The sequence below is a fragment of the Stenella coeruleoalba genome (genome assembly GCF_951394435.1).
Source record: "Stenella coeruleoalba genome assembly, chromosome: 7".
Lineage (NCBI taxonomy): Eukaryota > Metazoa > Chordata > Mammalia > Artiodactyla > Delphinidae > Stenella > Stenella coeruleoalba.
Genome location: NC_137153.1, coordinates 19,135,970 through 19,142,804, shown reverse-complemented (window position 1 = coordinate 19,142,804; position 6,835 = coordinate 19,135,970).

The window sequence follows — 6,835 nt, the reverse complement described above, 5'->3', positions numbered from 1 at the left end:
CCCGTGCGTGGCAACAAGGACCCAATGCAGCCAAAAATTAAATAACTAAATTTACTCTTTTAAAAAAAGAACCTTAAGACAGGTTCCTGGCATCCAGAAATGTATATTTTAATCATATGTTTCATAAGAGGTTAATACGCAGACTATATAGGAACTCCTCAACAACACAAAAACAAACAGCTGATCAAAAATGGACAAAGGGCACTGGTTGGGAGTCTGCCTGCCGATGCAGGGGACATGGGTTCGTGCCCCGGTCCGGGAGGATCCCACATGCCGCGGAGTGCCTAGGCCCGTGAGCCATGGCCGCTGGGCCTGCGCATCTGGAGCCTGTTGCCCTGCGGCCGGAGAGGCCACAGCGGTGAGAGGCCCGCGTACCACAAAAAAAAAAAAGAAAAAAAAAAAAATAGACAAACGGGCCTCCCTGGTGGTGCAGTGGTTGACAATCTGCCTGCCGATGCAGGGGACACGGGTTCGAGCCTTGGTCTAGGAGGATCCCACATGCCGCAGAGCAACTGGCCCCATGAGCCACAACTACTGAGCCTGCGCCTCTGGAGCCTGTGCTCCGCAACAAGAGAGGCCGCAACAGTGAGAGGCCCGCGCACCGCGATGAAGAGTGGCCCCCGCTCACCACAACTAGAGAAAGCCCTAGCACAGAAACGAAGACCCAACACAGCCATAAATAAATAAATAAAATTTTTTAAAAAAAGGTAAACTTCCTTTAAAAAAAAAATGGACAAAGGACTTGAATACACATTTCTCCAAAGAAGATACACAAATGATCAGCAAGCACATGAAAAGATGCCCCACATCACTAATCACTAGGGAAAAGAAAATGAAATCACCATGAGATATCACTTTACACCCATTAGGATCACTATTATCAAAACAATAATAACAACAGAAAATAACAAGTGTTGTCGAGGACCTGGAGAAATTGGAATCCTTGTGCATGGCTGGTGGAAATGTAATGAAATGGTGCCGCTGCCGTAGAAAATGGTATGGAAGTTCCTCAGAAAGCTAAACATAGAATTACCACATGATCCAGCAATTCCACGTCTGGGCACATACCCAGAAGAACTGAAAGCAGGGACTCAAAAGAGATATTTGCACACCCATGTTCATAGCAGCATTATTCACAGTTGCCAAAATGTAGAAGCAACCCAAAGGTCCACTGATGGATGACTGCATAAATTGTGGAATATACATACAATGGACTATCACTCAGCCTTAAGAAGGAAGGAAACTTTGATATATGCTACAATTAATGAGCCTTGAGAATATTCTGCTATGTGAAATTAGACAGTCACACAAAGAGAAATGCTGTACAATTCCAATTACATGAGGTACCTACAGTAGTCAGCTTCGCAGAGACAGAAGGTAGAACAGTGGGTGCCAGGGGCTGGGAGGGAGGGAGAGCAGGAGATAGTGTTTAACTGGTACAGGGTTTCAGTTGGGGAAGATGAAAAATTCTGGGGACGGTTGGTACTGATGGTTTCACAATAAAGTGAATGTACTTAATGTCACTGAACTGTACCCTGAAAAATAGTTAAAATGGTACATTTTATGTTATATATATTTTTACCCCAATAAAAGTAAAGAAATGTATATTCGAATTCAGGGAAACAAGACTTATGTGCATAGGGCGTTAAATAGCAATACCAGGGAGTGTGTAATGGAGTGTCAGGGAAATGGTACAGCCACAGAGACCTGGCCAGTCCACTTGGACTCAACTTCCCCAGAGAGGCTGGCTCAAGACCTAAGTCCACGGCCTCGAGGCCAAGAGCTACCCCTTCAGCAGGACCAGCTGTGTAATTCACAGGGCCCAGCACAAAACGATTAAGAATTTCACGAGGGCAACTATACTTCAACTGAAAAAAAAAGAGCATTTCAAGAGGGTGATAGCAGAGCATTAAAACAAGCATGGGGGCCTTCTGAGCACTGCACAGGCCAAGCACCCATGAAACCAGCCCCACTCACCGCCACCAGGTGTGGACAGTAGGTATGTGTCAACTTACTGGGCTACAGTCTGAATTGTTTCATCAAACACCGACTTAGGTGTTGTTGTGAAAGAGGTATTTTGTGGATACACTTAACATCTACCATGAGTTGACTTTAACTAAAGGAAATTACCCTCCAAAATGTACGTGGGCCTCATGCAATCAACTGAAAGGCCTTAAAAACAAACACTTGAGGTTTCTGGGAGAATAAGTTCTGTCTCAAGAGCTCCTGGCTGAGTTTCCAGCCTGTGGGGCTGCCCTACAGATTTCAGGCTTGAGCCAACTCCTTGAAATCAGTCTGACATAAACATATACATTGGTTCTATTTCTCTGGAGGACCCTGACTGATACATAAGGAAAGAGATGGATTGGTGAAGTTAATACAAAGAAAAGCATGGCAGGCTAAATCCTGAGGCTTGGGAAATGGCGGAGTCCGAGTCACTCCCATGTTCTACAGATGAGGAAAGAGAGGCTCAGAGAGGTCACGATACTTGGCCAATGTCGCATAGCACGTTAGGAAAGGCAGTGCCAGTAAACCAAAGTACATCCTGAGGCCCTGTATTTTCAATAGCTGGAATTTAATTTTTAAAGTCTATGAATTTGGGGGCTTCCCTGGTCGCGCAGTGGTTGAGAATCTGCCTGCCAATGCAGGGGACACGGGTTCGAGCCCTGGTCTGGGAGGATCCCACATGCCGCGGAGCAACGAGCCCCGTGAGCCACAACTGCTGAGCCTGCGCGTCTGGAGCTTGTGCTCCGCAACAAGAGAGGCTGCGACAGTGAGAGGCCCGCGCACCGCGATAAAGATTGGCCCCCACTCGCCGCATCTAGAGAAAGCCCGCACACAGAAACGAAGACCCAACACAGCCATAAATAAATAAATTAAGTAATTTTAAAAATAAATAAATAAAATCTATGAATTTTGCATTCTATTTCATTATGTAATTGTGTTTTAAACTTTTGAGCTATTTTCTAAATCTTTAAATGACATTTCCGCTCAATGCAGGAGTGCCATGTTTGTTGTGTGCTTTTATCGCACCTCACATCTACCCCAGGGGGAGAAGTACAGACATTAAGGAACACACAGTGCAATGACTTAAGCCCCAAACCCTGAGGTTCAGTAAAACTTCAATTCCTGGAATGCTGAGGCCAAAGAATGTTCTGGAAATAGACGTTCTAATTACCAGAGAACCCGGATCCCCTTTCTGGATCAGGCTTTTGATGAATATAATTTACTCTTCCTTTGATTTGAGACCTTTTGATGCCTGAAGGTCCCCCCCCCCAAAATTCTCCTTGCCGAGTCCTTTTGGTACCAGCTGTGTACTGAAGCCATAAATTGCGCTTCTGAAGGCATTGCCAATGCAGATCCACTTTTCCCTCCTCCCTCGTCTCCTCCTGGCCACTGCTGGTCCAGGTTCCCACTGACTGGCTTCTCGCCTCTCCCAGCACTGCCCTCACGTCCAAGCCTCAGGTAGCATGAGCCCCGCTGGCACACACTCAACTCATCTCAGGGGACTCGGAAAAATCGTGGGCGCTGAGGCTCAGAGCCTGTACTTCTAACAGTGAACAATGATTGCCGGCTTCAGCTAAGGAATCGGCTGGCAGGATGAGGAAGGCGGTCCCCCTGGGCCAGTGTGAAACTAAATCATAGTACAGCATCAGAGCTGTTGGGCCGTGAGCGGCTCTCAAAGTTGAATTTGCGGTGAGTGGTCACCGGCCAGAAGGAACCGTATAAATCTCACGAAGCCGACTGAGTGAACTCTGGACAGCTCCTCCCCTCAGGGCGGCCGCCTGGCCCCAGCACCCCACAAATTCACAGCTGAGAACGGGAGGGCTCCGGGTGAGCTCTGAGGGTCCCAGAAGGATGCACCACCGCTCAGAAAGCCTCCCCAAATGCAAAGATGTGGGACATTGAAAAGCCAAGCCAGATGCCCCCTCCCTTCAATTGTAGGTGTCTCTGCATGGGGATAACCCCAAATCAGCAGAGTCAACTTGGCCACCTGCAGGGGCTGGGCCCAGAGGAAAGATACGGGGAGGTGGGTGCGTCACCTGACTGGAGGGAGAGAGGGCAGCGAAGCCCAGCCATCAGCGGAGCCGGAGCGCAACTCTGGTCCTTCTCTCAAGGTCCGCGTCCGCTGTCAGCCCCGGAACAGGGATTCATGCCGCCCCCTGGTGGCAGCTGTCGGGATCCTTCGAGGTGCGGGCGCAGGCGGGGCAAAGCGTCCCCCTCTGACCTACAGGCAAGAGGCTGGCTAGTCCCAAACCCTAAAGCGACCAGGAAAGCCTCAGAGAAGGGAGCAAACCCCGAGGGACGCCCTGGAGGAGGGGCAGTGCCGAGAGGGAAGAGATCTCTCCACAGAGGTAGGTTTCACAGTTAGAAGGGGTGTCTCTGGGTCCGCTACTAGGAAGATCTTACCTGTAGGTCTCCAGTCACTAAAATGAGTCCAAAGCAGGAGTTATTCCAAGGATGGGGCAGTGGAAGCTGGAAAAGTAGCTGCGAAAAATAACTACGAAAAATAGTTCCGTGAGGAACCCGTGAAGTAAGGGGGAAAAAATACAAGGCAGTGTCTGAGCGAAGCTGCACTAAATACCCAAGCCTGGCTTATCTTCGTTTCCATCCTGAGTTTCTTTCCCCATGTGGCAGGATCAAGAGCGGCCCAGACATTTCCAGAAAGTTCCCAAAAAGAGTTATCAAAATTTTGGTTTAAGTTTTGACATCCACAAATGGATGTTTTTACACACACAGAGTGAGAGAATGTTACACTAGGCTCCAGATAATTGCTATTTTAAAAAAAATGATACCTTGGGGGCTTCCCTGGTGGCGCAGTGGTTGAGAGTCCGCCTGCCGATGCAGGGGACGCGGGTTCGGCCCCGGTCCGGGAAGATCCCACATGCCGCGGAGCGGCTGGGCCCGTGAGCCATGGCCGCTGAGCCTGCGCGTCCGGAGCCTGTGCTCCGCAACGGGAGAGGCCACAACAGTGAGAGGCCCGCGTACTGCAAAAAAAAAAAAAAAAAAAAAAATGATACCTTGGGACTTCCCCTGGCGGTGGGTCCAGGGGTTAAGACTCCGAGATGCCACTGCAGGGGGCACGGGTTCCATCCCTGGTCAGGGAACTAAGATTCCCCCATGACGTGGGGCACGGCCAAAAAAAGAAATTTTTTTTAATTAAAAAGAAAAAAAAAGAATGATACCTTGTGCACTCTGGGCAGGTGGACTGGGGAGGGGTCACAGGCTTGAATCTGGGGAATGAACACCTTCCTTCGGTGCTGTCAGTGCATCTCTGTGATTTTATACCTGTGCCGAAGCCCTTCCCAAAGAAGGCAAAAGCCTCTTTATGGATGTGAGGCTGGAGTAATTGGTCCACCCATCACCCACACCTGTGTGGCAGTCAGCATGGCTCAGGTGCACGTTTTTATTGAATTGGGCACCGAAGGGTCTGGATATCACGAGGAGGTTGTAGGAGAACGTCTGGTCCCAGCTGAACGTCGTTATCTTTACTCCTTTGGTGCTGGAGGCAACAAACAGATGAGGGCAAGTAAAGTGCTGACCTGTCTCCATTCCCTCTCCTAGCCTGAGTGACTCCTCTTCCCCAACCTTGGAGTGGACTTGACCTGGCTGGAGGCAACTGTTGACTGAGGCCTCAGAGTGGTGGGCGCAGGGCAGGAGGCGCTGGACCAACGGCCGTCACCCCACCCCACCCTGCGCAGTGTCATCCTCCGGGAGGATTCTGACCGAGGGGTCGAGATATCCCAGAGGCAAACAGAGAGTTCATTATTAACCTCGTAAATTGTTCCACTTGGCCTGGCATTCACTTGCTATCATATTGACTGATTTGGTAATCATCAGTTCTATTAATAAATTCTGCAGACCCGAGTCCCTCTCGAGCTGTCTTTAGATCCATTTCGTACTTCCTGGGTTTGCCAAGCTATCCTGTCACAGCGAGAAAACCCCGGGCAAATGCTGGGTCTAGAGAGGATACTAAGGTGGGAGCCTGGCCAGCGAGGGCCCCATGGACCCCAGAATCAGACCTGGGTTTGATCCCAATTCTGCATGACTGCAAATAAATGGTCCTTATTATGTCTACACCCGCACTCCCAGTTACCTCTCCCCGAGCCACTTCCTGTCTGCACCTCATGTTCAACTGTGGATGCGACTCCGGGAATCTGTTTATGGTGGAGTTTCGATTGCTTTGGAGGCACAAACATGAAACAATTTGATTCACTCTGTTCCCATCACTTAACAGCTCATGCAGATTGGGTTTTTTCTTCCTGAAAAGGTCACAGTTACTAAAACGATCCAAAGTTTACTCTGGAACGTCACCCTTGCATCCAAAGCAAACTCTTCCCCTCCCGCGTCAGAGGAGGAGGGCTGGAGGAGGTGAGGGGCACACAGGCTGCCCTCGTCCGGTTCTGAGCAGACCAGCAGCGGGGCGTGTTCCCACGCTGGACCCCGACGTCCTCCTCGCTCCTGGTCAAGCTCCTCTGAGGTGAGGTGGGGTCTTGCTTGGTCTGTTGACCCGGGCTGCTACTACCAAGGGGTCTCCTCTCCTCCTAGACAAGTGGACGCTGTCCTCGGGCCAGCCTTGAACTTGGTGCGTGTGTCCTCCTTAGGCCCCTGCCAGCAGTCTAAGCCTCCAGCGCCCTTGGGGTGGGGCAAAGTTTCTCTTCCGTGGTGAGCATTTTCCTCCAATCCCGTCACTGTGACTCTGTGACCTTGTAATCCCAGGGGAGGTGATGCCTAAAGGAGACTAATTGGAGGCCTTTGGGGGAAGGGAAGCCCGAACCAAGGGGCCCCTGTCAAGCCCACCCTCACCACTAGGTGGCGAGCTCTGCTCGGCGCA